The 15,786-nt window shown below is 41.7% G+C and overlaps 1 protein-coding gene across 1 annotated transcript in view; it reads left to right on the top strand.

Annotated features, from left to right (window-relative positions):
• Window positions 1-15,786, top strand: part of OPCML (opioid binding protein/cell adhesion molecule like) — a 1,125,121-nt gene that overhangs the window by 544,042 nt on the left and 565,293 nt on the right.

Here is a 15,786-nt window from a genome sequence, read left to right as displayed (position 1 = left end):
GTGGTGTGTCCGCTGGGACCCTGAGGGATTTGCAAACGCTGCTTACACGTGAAAATCCCCGCCCCGAGCCTTCAGCAGACTCGGCACTGCCTTGGCCCCCTCGAAGCAGTGATTCGTGCCTGGTCGCTGGAAGTTCCTTTCCAGGCAGCCCCGGTACCCACGAGGCGCCTTCGCCGCGAGCCCCCAGCAGCTCCTCCCGTGAGGCCGGGACGCCGCCCGCTCGGCCGCCCCTTTTCCCCCAGCCCTTCCCTCTCCTCTCCTAGGCTCCTCCTCCGCGTACTCACGCTGACCTGGTAGGTTTAGTCTTTTGTGTGGTCCCGTATCAAAAGTTTAATTAGAAAATCGCGCCTGGGCTTTTTAATAGCCCGAGTTCGGGCCGTAAAAGCCCTGGACGTGCTCCCATGCGCGCCGGCTCCTGGCAGGAGCGCGCCAGCCGCTGCAGCGCGGGGACTCCCGCCCTGAATCTTATTTACATTCGGACTAACAATAGCTCTGGAACCTGGCTATAAATAATTTCTGGGGAAGAGTTGTCTAATTAAACGTGCAGCAGTAAGGAAAGTGCTTTAACCACAAGGCTGGTGTCCTAATGAACGTAATCACTGGATGGGGACAGCTTAGGAATCACATCCAGACGTCTCCCTGCGGAGGCGGAGAGATGCGGGGAAGATACTCAGGGAGACTTTCCAATCAATATTTAATTGTGCAGTGTGTTCAACTCGTTAGAGGGCCTCTTTTTTTCCTTCCGTTTTCCCATACCCAGAGGTAGAAAGGATTTCAAAATACAGTTTTGTGGGGCGGCCTCAGCCTCAGATTCCGGGGGGGTAGTTGTCAGTGGCCTGTCAATGTCTAGAAATGATCTGAACACATAAAATGTATTAATTAATAAGTAGTGGCACTTACAGGTGCTGAATTTAGAGACAAACGTAAGGGTGATTCCAACTGATTCCAGATCTTTCTCTGTCCCTGTCTATGGTATTTGTAGACTCTAGGCTCGCGGAGGGCAGGGGCTCTGTGTGCAGTGTGTTCTGCCCTTTGCAAGTAGGGAGCGGGGCAGCTCATCCACCACCCTGGAGGGCATGAAGAAAATGAAATGAGTCCTTCCTGCCTGGTGTCATTCATGGAGGGTCAGCCACTCCTGCTGGCATCTCCACGGTGGTTAGCAAACCCAGAGGGATGTAAGCCCAAGGCATCCATGCTCGTTTCTGCTTCATTAGAAACAGACAATATAACATCAACCAGATGGAAAAGGACACAGGATGCAGAGTGCTTTTCCTTCTGTGCTCCTGTTAATATGCTCCCGAGGACAGAAAGGGCGCCATGGGGGGGAGAACAGCACACTGTCATACTGTGTGTAACACAGGATTCACGTGTGTATACAGATTGACCTAGACACACAGTGAGCACATGCATGTGTGTGCAAACCTCAGGTGGGCAGATACCTATGTACACAGACATGCACGTCCTGGAGCTGCACTAAGGATGACATAGTTATATTGCTATGGTAACGTGCATGCTCTTGAAACCAAGGCAAACCAGTGGAAGGAGGGTGGGAAGCAGGAGCTGGGGAGGGTGTGGATCTGCAGAGGAGCCTGGGGCTGAACTGCAGCACAAACTCCTAACCAGCACTACTAACCAGTGCTTGTATCCTAGCCCTCCTCCCACACACGGGGATGAAAGAGCAAGAGTGCGGGCACCTGTGATTAATCGAGTTCACCACTGGATGTCAACGTTGCTCCAGCCAATTAGAAAACAAACAGCCATTCCGATAATCTTCTGCTTGTAACAAGGAATTTTGATCCTTAGGCAGCAATCAGTTTATGGTATGAGTATACTGGGGAAGGGGAGGGTTAGACAACAACCTTCTGATGGAACCCCAAAGGGAAAATTATCAAATTCTAAATTTGTCATTTTTGCCCTTTAATCCTAACCTCCGCGTTTCCTCTAGCACCCCTTGTTCCCCATTCATTATTCTCCCTTAGTTAACACTTCCTAATGGACCATCCAATATTTCCATTTAGTTTGCTCCTTGCCGGCCTCTCCCCTGAAACACACACAAGAATATCAACTCCGTGATGGTAAGGAGTTTTGTTTTTGTTCTTTCACACCCTTGATGCTGAAAACACTGCTTGGCAAAAAGTAGGTACTTGATAAACATTTGTGTTAAATAGATGCATGTATAAGTAAATGAATTAATGAAATAACGAAATGTGGTCAATTAATAAAAAGGGAGAAAGATATTATTGCAATATGAATAGGAGTTTCTCTTTCTTCTCTGCAATAAGTATATATATTTACTTTTATATATGTATATACATATATTTCAGAGAAGAAATATATGTATCTGGATGAGTGAGTGTGTATGTGTGTGTATATATTTGGCTGGAGAAAGAGGCACAGAAGCAGTTGCCTAAACACCTGAAATATCAGGTTTGGAAGAGACCTTAAGCCAAGCCTTGGAGGGCTTTCTGAGTCGAGTTATACATAGCTCTGCTCTATCTTGTTTTGTGAACTTGGGAAGGTAACTTAGCGTTTCTGAACCTTAGCTTCCCCATCAATACAATGGCTTCATCATAATAATATTGGTCCAACCTACCCCTTAAAGATTCATGAGATCAAATGTTACAGCATTAATCCACAACGTATTTTGCCCTGACTAATATATACCATATCCTGCCCAAACCCTCTCACACATACTGTAAACACCGAGATCCTACACACACAATATTGACAATGTAGATATTATAACCCTTTTCTAAAGATGAACATGGAAATCATAAACCTTTTCCTGGTGTTTCACTTAATCCAAAGGTCTTAACTCTTAAGGTAAACTGCAGGGAAAACAGGGATCGGGAATCAACCTTAGGGTGGTCACATTTCCCACGCAGCAAATGAAGGGACTGGGAGAAGAGCCTTCCCTTCAGAGGCCTCAGGTTTGTGGCTGTTTCTGTATCTCCTGTTTTAGGAAGGCCTGGGCTGCCATGGAAGCAAGCTAGCAACCTGCCAAATTTATATGTTTAAGTTTTAATAAATAAATTAAATTAAGCAAAAATAGGTCTGCACTGTAGAGCCCTTTCAAATTATTTACTGTGCTGTCACTTTGGGCCCATTGATGCTCGTTAATATTTCAAATTTAATGATAAGCACCATTTATAAGCTAAATAAGACATTAGTTGCACTATACTGGCAGAAATGTAAAAGGACACCGCTAATCTAAGGTGAAAATGCATTATTGAGTGGAATTTAATTAGTAGATTTTGTTCTATTAGGGGCTTGTATATTGCATTTATGAAAATGAATACAAATATGATCCAGGCAATCTTTCCAGTGAGAAAATGTCACTGATAATCTAACTTCACTCCTACTCTTTAAAGCAGATGCAAGATGAAAATTGATGTCCTGATCTCTTGACAGTCAAAAGATTTTCTAGTTTGTGGTTCTAATAATAGCTAAATTATGGAGAGATGACTTGTGTGACGATTTGGCAGGTTGAAGAAGTCTGTCCAGTGCGAATTAGCTGTAGACTTTTTTCTTATGGCAATCCTATGGGCAGTACATGTCAGAGAATTAGGTCAGAATTATGGTTTGCTTAGCGGGTCAAGTCTAATTTGTCTGCATTATCTGTTCTGATTCCTCTATGGGGCAACATGGCCTTAGGAGAAAAGGCAAGACTTGGAATCATATAACTGTGATTTCAATCATACTTTCATCATTTATAAGCTTTGTGCAATTTATTTTCTTAAAGTAAGTACATAAGCTACCACATTTTATGAATCCACCCAGTTATCCAGTGAGGTTAGTTACCATTATGAACTCTATTTTATAGACACAGGCAAGAGAGACTCGGAATGCTTGAGCTACTTGCTCTAGGTCACACAACTAAAATCTTCAGTTCTCTGCATTTTCCATTTTCTTATCTGATGATGGAGGTTTGCCATATATTTGAAACGTGTATTCAATAAATGTTAGTCTGGGCTGTCTGTTTCCTCCAGTTTCTTACTTTCTGGGGGCATCTTGGAAAGGACATAGAGGGCCAGTGACCGCAATTCTCATTTCTAGGTGACCAATGGAAAGTCTTTCCTGACCTCAGCTCTCTCATATGACAAATAGGAAAATAGAATGCCTACCTTTCCTACTGAGGTAGTTGTGAAAATCAGTTGGACAGCCATAGTGGGGTGTTGTACAAATGTAAAGTGTTAATGTTATTAATATAGGCAATAATTCTTTTGATTCTATGCTAAATTGCATTGACAGAAATGTTGAGAGAGGAGATGGCTGAGATGAACACTATAGGAGCATTTCTTTGCAATGAGTTATAGATCGATGGTAAGTGCAGGCACTCTCTGAGTTACACACATCTAACTTATGAACGTTCTGTGCACACAAAGAACTCGGTGCACCCCCTGTGGGCACCCACTACGACAAGCTGTGCTTGAGATTGTGTGCCTCTGGAAAGCATCTTTCTGGAAGGACCCCGCCTGCTTTCAGTCATGGTTATGGCACTGTAGCTGGTATGGATTGCTGTCTGAACCAAGCTTTCCTCTTCACTAGCTCCTATGTTCCTACACAGGGTGGCATGCTTCTCTGCCTGAGTCTTGGGATTCAGTGAACCTCAGCCCTTCTAATCCACACATACCCTTGCATGATGTTGATCCTTCTGCCTTTCTTTTCTTGCTATGACCTTGGTACACCAGGAAAATCATCCAAGGGTGATAAAATAAATGCATTTGTTAGGAAGCTACATAAGTTAATGATACAGTGGAAGCCTTTATTTTCTTTGAAAACCAACCTCATCTGGGTAAGAGATGTTTGATAGTTCAAGTGTTTTTATTTTTTAAATGAACCTCAGGTGCACAGACTTGTATTATTTATAACCAATGGCCCATGATACACTCTCAGTATTCTATGTTTGAGCCCCTTTTCATTTTTATTTAAAAAATAGTATCATAAGCAACCACAGATCCACACCTCCACCTCTGAACACACACACACACACACACGCACGCGCGCGTGCCCACACACACACACCCTCTAGGACCTTGGCATCAACCTGCATCTCCAGCGCATGGTCCTCCCCCGCCCATCCTCCTTCCTGCATCCTACCTTAGCCATCATTCAGAATTCCATGTGTATCTTATGCTTCCATTTTCACACAATTGCATCACATACATGTGAGTCTCTAAAATTATTTTTTTAATTTTGGTATTTTTCGTCTTCATAAATAGGACATGCATTTGATATGTGTGATTTGGGGTTAGTTTTCACTTATTTATTTCTAAGATTATCCATAGTTTTGTGTGTTGCTGTAGTGCTGTAGTTAATTTGCGTTGGTGGAATATATTATTCTAATTTATGAATATTCCTCAGTTGATTTATCCATCTTTACGTTGGTGACTAGGCTGAACCAATGATTTTTTCCTCTTGTGAACGGGGTTGCTATGAAAATATCTGCTAAGGAGTGGATTTGCTGGATCACAGAGTTTGGGAATGTTTAAATGTGGAAGGTGTTGCCAAACTGCTTACCAGAGCAGCAACTATTCCTCTCACCAGCAATGTATGAAGATCCTGAATATTCGCAGTTTCTCCAATACTTAGTAATGCCCGGCATTTGAATTTTTGCCAGTGGAGTTTGGGTAAAATGCAATGTTATTGTAGTCTTTAAAATCCACAGAATATTTCTTCCTATGTGTTTCCTCCTCCCTGCTATACTTGTTCATTTATTTTGCCCATTTTTTCTACTGTGTTGATGTGCACTTCTCATTGACTTATTATTAGAAGTTCTTTAAATACTCTTGACATTAATTTTTGTCGGTTATATGACTAGCTCCATTTTCAATCTAATTGAGATAATTAGTCCAGAGACTAAAGGAAGCATGAATTTATTTTATCCTTTGATCAAATAAACCCACTATTCCTGACCTCACCTCATCGCCTTTAATCTTCTATTCTGCAAAACTAGCAGAGGGAGTGACATTGTGTCAGAACTAGAGAGAAGGCTGTATTCATTAGTGCATTCCAAGGGGAACAAACAGGGCGAGGGAGACCTAAAGCAAAAGCTTCATGTTATTTATTCTAAAAAAAGGCCGCGCAGCCCTCCCCATTTCTGTCTAGCTTTAATTAGTGGACATTCTTGATGCCTTTACCATCTTCTCAGAAAGGGGACTATCTTTTTCCAAAGCAATCAAAGAATTACAGAGGAGTCTTTCTTTCTGTACTTCCCTTGGCAGAGATGAGACAGACATTGGAAAAAGCATATAGGGCTACATTATTCATGCAGATGAGTCTCACAATTCAATAGAGCTAATTAGGAAAATGATGGAGTAAATTAGCACTTTATGCAAGTGTATTAATATTAATAAAACTGCCATTTTACCCTGCGGTTAAAACAGAAGAGGAGAAAAACACAGCCTTGACCAGTGAGTCAACTCTCAGCCTGGCTGCTTGCTGGAACACTGACCACTCGCATCCATCCTGGGTGATCTTGTTCCTTTTCTGTCATCAAAGTTGTCCTAATAAAAAAAAAGAGAAATATTTCAAAGGCATGGATGAGCTGTCCTTGTTTTATTGTTTTGGTTACTTGAAAGCAAATTCTGCATTTCCTTTCTTGTTGAGTCATAACTAACAGCACATTCTTGTTTACGTGGTAATTTCAAATCCATAACCTTATTTAAGATTTGCAACTAACTTATGAGGCAAAGTGCTGATATTTTCCCCATTTATAATTTAATAATTTGTCCTCACATAAGAAATGATAACCCTCTGAGTGGACTATGAGAAGAAAATTTGAGCATTCATTGATAACAGTTTTGTGGGGGACCAGGGTGAAGGTAGGCCTTGGGGAAAGAATGATTTCTGTGCTGATGCCCTCAGGAGCTAGTTGGTGGAGCATAGGGAAGATGCTGTGCTTCCTTTTTCTCCATGCATTCATTCATTTCTCTCCATATCCATTCTCATAGCCACCGCCTTGGCTCTAGCACCATCCTGATCTCCACTCTTGCCCCCTAAAATACATTCTCCAACTGTGGTTAGAGTAGTCATTTGAAATCACAAATCTGATTGTGCCACCCTATCCCAGCTATGAGCCTTTTGATAGTTCAACTTGGCTTTCAGAATTAACACAAACTCTCAGCAACGAGGCCTTTCAAGAACCACTAGCTTTCCTCTGCATCCTTATTTCTGTCTGGTCCCACTTTCTCCATCTCTTCTTCCATATTCCAGCCACATGGAACTGCTTGCTGCCCCGGGTACATGCAGAGGCCCCTCGGTCTTCACATTCTTACATCTACGTGAAAGCTTCTCCCCTAGGCTCCATTGCCTGGCTCCTCAGGCTGGCGGCGTAGAAGTCATTCTTTCCCCAATGCTTCTCTTCATCCCTCTCCCTTACAAAACTGTTGTCAAGGAATGCTCAAATTTTCATCTCGTCGCCCTCTCAGTGGGTTGTCATTTCCTAATCACTATCCAGTCTTCACCACAAGACAGACAGTTTCTAGAGGACAGGGATTGGGGCACCTAGCACGTTAGTTGTCATGAAGTGTTGTCAAAAGAAGAGGTGAAGAGGGAGAGAGTGGATGGATCACATGGTTACTTAGGGGAGGACGAGTTAGAAACCCATCTTGAAGTCCTGTGCTCCCTCCCACATTCACATCGTCTCACTGGCTCATGTTTGCCTCATTTCACTCAGAGTGCTGGCTTGGATCACCTGTAAGAGTATTCATTAAAAGGTTCAACATTTTCAAGACTCATTATTGGAATTCATTCTACATCTTCTGTAGATTTGCTTAATTTGCTTCCAGAGGGTCATGGAATCTATAGGGAACTTCCTATTTTAGTTTACTGGATTTTCTTTTTCCGTGATGGTAATTAACTCTCTATTACCCATTCTCATTTTAGTATTTTAAATCCTAAACCAAGTACCAATTTCCATTTAAAAGAAGACAATCTTTCTAAAGGCACACAGATATAGAACCCTTACAAGCTTAACTTTCTATATTTTTTTCCAATTATTTCCAGATTATTTATTTGTTTGAGGAATCCTTGATTTCATTCAAAACTGTTTATTGAGTAGGTCACCTATTATGGTCCAGGCAAAGTGCTAGGTGCTTATTCTCATTTAGGATTGACTTTGATAATAATCATGCACATTCCTAAATCTAGGATCCTGAGGTGGTCCTAAGTCTGTTGGAGACTGACTTCTCTCCTACTCTATTACTGAATGTGTAAAATTCAGTGACTTATTTAACCTTAATTATTCTGTTTCTTCACCTGTAAAATGCTTATTATACTTTCTTTCATATCTAGAGTGTTTACTTTTTACTAAAAACTACTTGAGGTAGTTTTTAGTAAAAAAAAAATGAGATATTTTCTCTAATCTCAAGGAATCTAGTCAGAGTGATAGATGAGTAAGTCAGTGATTTTTCTACAATGAAATAATGGCTTAGTTAGAATTTTCAAGGAATGCTATGGGAAGACTGGAGGTTTTATGGGTATTTCCATTAGATTGAGGGAAAGAAAGTCAAAAAAAGTTTTCAGAGTTGATGCTTGATGTGAGTTCTAAAGGATGAATGACAGTTTGCTGGAGAAAGAAGAAGCATCATAAACACATTTCAGGCAGTGGTAAAAGCACATTTCAACAGGCTGATGTATGATACAGAATTATCCTTTTGGAAAAAATAAGTAGCTCAGCACAGAACACAAAGAAAGAAAAACTTGTGAAAAAGGTAGAAATGAAAAGCCAGAGAGACGATTGGAAAACCAAGAGAAAATACATTCAGATTAGCAGAACAGAATGATTTACTGCAGGGAAAAGGAAGAATAGGCCTATTAGGAGAAGCAGAGAAAAGCAGATTTGAAAATACGGAGGTGTGATAGGCCGAATTGTAAGATGGTCCTAGTGCAGGTACCCTCTATAATCCTCTCCTTTTGAGGGTGAACGGAACTTGTGAATATGAGAGGATTTCACTCCTATGCTCAGGCTACATTAAATGGAAAGAAGAGATTTTGCATCATATGTGATTAGGTCCTTCACCAGTTTATTTTGAGTTAATCTAAGAGAATATTCTCCTGGTTAAGTCTGACCTAAAAGGTGAGAGCCCTTTGAAAGAGAGAGGTGTGAGGTGACTGTGCTTTCTTTTGCTGGCCTTGCAGAAGCAAATGACCAGGTTGTGATATGCCAATGGAGGGCTCTCATGGCAAGAACCTGAGGATGATGTCTAGAAACTGAGAATGGTGACTTGCTAACAACCAGTAACAATATGGAAACTCTGGTCCCACAACTGCAAGGAACCAAATTCTTTCAACCGCCACTAAGCTTAGAAGAGGACTCTGAGCCTCTGATGAGAACTACAGCCTTGGCCACCCCAGACCTTGATTTCAGCCTGGTGATATCCTGAGTAGAGTGCCCTACTAACTCCTGCTCACAGAAACTATGGCAAAACAAACATGTTGTTTCAAGTTGATAAATTTGTAGGAATTTGTTATATAACAATAAGAATTGAACACAGGAGGCCATGGGTGTCTTGGCTAGGGAAGTTGCAGTGGAACTATGAGAATGAAAGCCAGATTATGTGTGCTAAAGAGTAAATGGAAGGTGTTGAATTCATGCTGGGTAGAGAAGAGTAAATAAACAGCTTTCTTAATGTGATGGAAGGAGCAGGTGTTCTATGGGGGAACAAAGGACAGGAGGGTAGAGAAATACTTGGTGGTTTGGCTGAGCCTATGAGCGAATTTGTTCATCATGGATATACCATGCATAACACAAGAGAAATAGAGGAAGTGGGTGGCAGGGTGAACAGAACACTACTGGGGTGAAAATGTGAGAAAGTGCAGGTCACTGAAAGCTCTCAGGATTCTTACTGTAAATAGATAGTGTTTTCAAGCCATTGCTGGTGGTCTCTGAAGCTTGCAGATGTTCACTGTTTGGGGTCCAATCAGCAGTCAGTGGTCTTTGGTTAGAGTTCTAAGAAGGATGCTGGTGTGAGGTTGGGAGGAAGTATACATAGTGATGGAGAATATTGGACAAGGTTCTGGGACCATCAGAGTTACAGCTGTGGCTCTACCAGGTAGCTTGGACTAGTTAACATTTTAAGCCCTGTTTTCCTTTTATACTTACGAAAAGGGAAAATACTGATTAACAATATCTATCACTAAATATTGCAAGGATAAAAAAGAGAATAAATATTGCAATACTTTGTAAAATGTATTAGTATGTCTTATTCAGTGTGCCAAATAGTAAGTGCTAATCCTTATTTCCCCAAAGTCCCAGTACTGAGGAATATATAACATATTGATTGCAATTATGTAGTAAGTACTTAATAAATATTTGTGAAATTCATCTTGAATGAATAATTATCGAGTAGTTGTAAGGACTCTAAGAAAATAATAAGTGTTCAATACAGCTTAGCTATAATTGCAAGTTGTCTTATGTCCCAGCAGACCTAAGCCTTGGGTTTAGATGGTGGCATAGCATACTGGATCCGGGTGAATGAAATAGTCACTCAGCTTTCTGGCCTTGGGAAGGATCACCTGGAGGGTCAACCTAAAGCCCATTGGAAGCAGATGCTTTCCTGAATTTCACTCTTCTGTAAAACTTAGTTCTAGTAGTAGACGTAGAATTATGAGGCCTCAATCACATTGTGGCCTCCAAGAACCTTCCGAGGAATCCAGACAATAGTAAACTCAATGGATTCGAACCTGATAAAGTGGCTGGCACAAAGTAGTACTTACTAAGAAGGAAATTACTTAGTGCCCTCTTTAATCTCTTTCTTTGTTTTCCTTCACTTTTACCAGTAGAATGTTAATAGGCCATTAACATAATTGGCTTTGCCTCAGAAGAACACATAGCCATATGTGGGCAAGATGTGTTGATACGTTTATTTTAAAAATGTAGATGTGTGTGGTGCTTTGTGGAGTACTCCGCATAAATAAATAACTTTCCTGGGTGATATGGGAGACAGGCAAGAAGCAATAGCAGACATCAGGCTTGCTCTCAAAGTGCTTGAGCTATGCCATTATGTTCGGGGATGAAGTGATAGAAAAATAAGATGTGATCTTGGTTCTCCAGGAGCTTACCCAGTAAATAAGACAGGACCATAGACAGTGCACAAAGCAGCGTGAGCAGCGAGAACAACATGCATGCAGTGCTCTGGGTGGTCACTCACCAGTCCCACCAGCGAGTCAGGGCTGCGCCTTTCTTCTTGCACTTCTGGTACCTGATGCAGTGTTGACAGAGGAAAAAAAAATGAAATATTTATTGCTTGAGTAACTGAGAGGCTTTTATTAAAGTGAGAACTTGATGGAGTTGGCACCAGGCCTGGACCAATCCCGGAGGCATTTACCCAGCATTGCACTTGGGTGCTGGCTCGGGCTCTGTTTTTCTCCCAAACTGTGATGCTATGAGAGTCTTCGCTGACCTGCTTGGGAAAGGTCACTGGGCCATGGCTTTAGCAGAGATTTTGATGTAGAGAGATGCTGGGGTGACTGCCTCTTGAAAAGCAACTTTGCAAGCTGGAGGGGGGCTGTTTTCCCTGTGGTGGTGGAAGACCAAGCATAGCACCAGCAGCTGTTCAGATACAGGAAAGGCAGTTTCATTCAAAAAGCCATCATAATTTGGCAAGGAGTGCTCCAATCAGTAGCCTTCCTAATGCGTGTAATTGTTATGCAAATAAGCCACAGCACATTACCCAGGCTGGGAACAGGAGTATCAACTCTGTGATTTACAAGGGGCCAAGGCGCCCAAGAAAGCGCTGGCGTACATCCCACACTGGGGGCTCAGTGGAGCTGTCTTGGCGCTGGGCTCATAGAGAGAGCTGGCTTATTAAAGTTGACCAGTGGAGTGAAGCTGATTCTTTAAAAAGTGAAAATATTCGAGTTTGATAAGATGATCAAGGTCTGGATTTTGATTATCTGCCTGCAAATGTCAGTAACAGAATATTACAGCTGAACACGGTTTTAGAGATGACCACATAACCAAACCGCTTATATTTCAGAGGAGGAACTGAGGTGAAGGGTGAAGTGACTTATCCAAAGAACCCGGCTCCCCTTGCCTCCAAGTTCAGGGTCATTTGACGTCAAACCCAGCTGTCTCTTAAGCTAGTGTAGCTATAGCTTTTTAATTTTTTTTTTTTCTCTAAGCCTTTTATTGTCTCCTTTTTTACTTTCTTGTCTTGTCCAACAAATTCCTGTTGTGAAGGAATTATGAAGATTTTTGGACACCTAAAGATCCTTATTTATTTTCAGGAGGGTGCAGTCTGATATTATAGATGAGACAAACACCCAAGCAACTGCAGTATAAGAGTAAGGAGGGAGAGAAAGGTAGAGGTATTCAAAGGAGAGAGGGATCACACACATTTGGGATAAATGGAAGAACTTCATAGAGTAGAACAGGATATTTAAAATGAGCTTTAAAAATCTCCTAACAGAGATAAGGAGAGGAGAAAGAAGCAGTGGCTTGTGGGAATATTAGCAGCAAAGGCAGAAGAAAATGGGGCTTGCACAAGGAACAAGAGTAGCTGAATTGGTCTGGAGATTGGGGAAGTCTTAGTAGAGCAGACGTAAAAGGCTTAAGGGCCGGTATTCGAGCCGTAGAATCCAGGACAAGGCTCGGCAAAACATTATGCATTGGAAAGGGTTCTGGGTTTAGAGCCCAAAGGCCTGCTTTTGCATCTTAATTTCACAAATGTTTGGATATGTGATGGACACAAATAAGTGAAACCTGTAAACCTTCATTTTTCTCCTTACAAGGTAATTGTAGAGATCAAATATGATGAAAATGTGAAACACCTAACACAGAACCTGGCAAGTAAAAATGAGTTTCCATTTGTTTCTTCATTCTGTTGGTTTGGAAACTTCAGCTGACTCAGCTATCATAGTTTTCTGTCAATTCTTATTTGGTGATGTCACCGATTTTTACGTTTAACCCTTTTTCTAAAATAAGCTGAGTCTAAGATCACCATGTGAGCCAAGATGGCATCCATCGCTGTCTTTTTGTTTCCCTCTGTAAAATCTCTCCTCTAGTCATTCTTATGTGTAATTGTCAGATGAATTTTCCTTGAACACCTCTTCAGCCAATAGTCAACTGCTAATGTTTATAAATGTGCGGTGGTTCCTGTGTGAGCTCATTGTATCAAATTCACGTTCCTCCCTCAGGCCCTTTCCCACTGGTGCCTGTTATCCCTCAGTGTTCTCCCAAAACCTCCTCTCAGGCTTTCCAGTAGCTTCCATAGCTTCCCTGTCCATCGACAAATCCCAACAGAACTCCGCCTTCAGGACCCAGTGCTGCCTGCAGAGTGGGCCCCTGTCACCTTGGACTTTGCCCTAACCACCACACGGCCTTAGCTACAGAAACCACATCCTAATCATCTCACTACATCTTATCTTATTGCTGCTATGGGGCTGAAAGTGTTCTAAAAATGATTGTCTTTTCCATTTCTTCTGTATCCTCCCTGGTGCCTAGCACTGTGCAGGCATAAGATAAATGCCCAATACAACCATGCACTGCGTAACGACGTTTGGATCTGTGATGAACTGTGTATGTGACGTGGGTCCCACAAGATTATAATACCATATTTTACTGTGTTTAGATAGGCTTAGATGCAGAAATACTTACCACTGCATTACACCTGCCTGCAGTATTCAATATAGTAACATGCTGTTGCAGGTTTATAGCCTATAGATTTGTGTGAGTGCTGTCTGATGTTTGCACAATGGCAGGATTGCCTAATGGCGCATTTCTTAGAATGAATCTCTGTCATTAAGTGACACGGGACTGTATATGCTGTGAAATAAGTGACCGTACACCCCAAAATTCACAGCAGACTTTCCTTTTTGCCCACAGGGAAATAGTTAATTGAAGGGAAACCCTTGGGCCTGTTTTTCTAGTTCCAAATGGAGTTTGAGGCTGTGCCATTTACCAAATTATCTCTTGTCTATGAACCGAGCAGAGATAGCCCAGAAACCACCGAGGGAAAATGGAGATGGAAATGTACATCCTTGTTTTTAGTGTCAATTTTCTGACTGCATAACACACTTAAAAATTAAATTTGCTAAAGGCACTTCAAGTGCATTCCTTGCTAACACTTCATTACAAGGCACTTATCAGTAATAAATCCACAGGGCCTATGTCTTTTAAGAAAATAAGAAATACTTAGAACAAATACAGAAACCTTGCTTTCCTCCCACTTCCTGTTTTAGTTCTAGGGGAAACAAATAATTTCTAGTTGAATGGATTAAAGATGTCAGACTGTTGTTAATATAGTACTTTAATAATAACAAAATGCCAAACTTAAATTCTTCTTTCAGGGATTTAATATAAACTGGCAACTAAGAAAGTAAGGGGAATATTTTGCTGATATTGTACATCTACTTATTATCCAAGAAGGAGCTCTCTCTGGCTTTCTTTTTTCATAGTTCCAGCTAGAGGTTACTGAGACCTCAGGAAATACCCCATCTACTCATAGAGCTACTCTTTATTCAGCATCCTGCTCATCTTCCTTTGTCCCTTCATCAAGTTGGTGAATATATATTTGCCATCCGTATTTCTTTTATCTCTTATTCACATTTTGAGGCACTATAGTGTGGCTTCTGCTCTCTCTCTCTACTCGACTAAAACTAATTTCCTTAAGGGCAATAACCTCTCTCTAACATCTAGACTCAAGATTCAGCCCTTAACTTTTATCTTACTCAGCCTCTTTATGATATTTGACCAAATGGCTCAATATTTTGCTTCAACACTCTTCACCCTTTCATTCTGAATAGTCAGGCTTCCTCCTGCCTTTATAATCCACCTGCCTTCTTCTCCATCAGCATCCCTTCCTTCTCAGTCTCTTACATGCTGCTCTCCCAGCAACTTCTCCTGGTTAAACCCTCCCTCTCCCAGGGCCTCAACTGTTACTTACTTTCTGAAGACCACCAAGTCTACTTTCCCAGCTTCACATTTTTCTTGAGTGTTGAGATATTAAGCAACGTTTTGTTCTAGTAGAAATGACAATAAATGCATTAATTTGTAAACACATAAACAAAAACCCAGTATTCTAGATGGCAACATGCTCTAGAAAAATCAGGCTGGGGAGGAGGGAAGACACCGTGGGAGGGTTGTGGAGAGGAGGTCTCACTGAGAGAACACTGGAGCAAAAACCTCTTGGCAGAGGCCATCCTGTGGATGTTTGGAGAAAGAGCCTTTTAAGAATATGTGGCTGCCACTTCGTATGCCATAGGCAGGAATGTGACCAGGCTGTCTAAGGAACAAGGAAGTGTGGCTAGAATGGACTTGTGGGAGAGGAGGAGAGGTCAGACAGGGATGAGGAGCCATGTCATACGAGGCTCTGTACTCTGAGTGAAATGGGGCCAGGGGAGGGCTCGGGACAGAGGAGTGACATGAACAGACTTGCTTTAAACAGTTGTTCCTCCTGCTATTGTGAGAATCTATTGCACGGCAGAAAGTGCAGAGTGATCCGGGTGTGAGACAGAGGTGGTTTAGAGCAGGTTGAAATGAATGGAGGGAGAAGGGATGGGATTCCGAATGTGTTTTGATGGCACATCTGTCAGTGGTTGTTGATGGGCCGGGTATGAGATATGAGAGGGTGGAAAGAGTCAAGGCTGATTCCAAAGTTTTGGTTCTGAATAAATGAAAAGATGAAGCTGACATTTGTTGAGATGTGAAACATGTGGGAGATGTAAGTTGGGAACAGGATAACATGAGGAGTTGGGATTTGCACATGTTCAATTTTAGATGCCTACTAAAAATTCAAGTGGAGAGGGTAACTAAGCAGATGAATATTCAATTCTGGAATTCAG

Source organism: Pongo abelii, chromosome 9, assembly GCF_028885655.2.
Source record: "Pongo abelii isolate AG06213 chromosome 9, NHGRI_mPonAbe1-v2.0_pri, whole genome shotgun sequence".
Taxonomy (NCBI): Eukaryota; Metazoa; Chordata; class Mammalia; order Primates; family Hominidae; genus Pongo; species Pongo abelii.
This window is presented reverse-complemented; position numbering and strand designations above follow the sequence as displayed.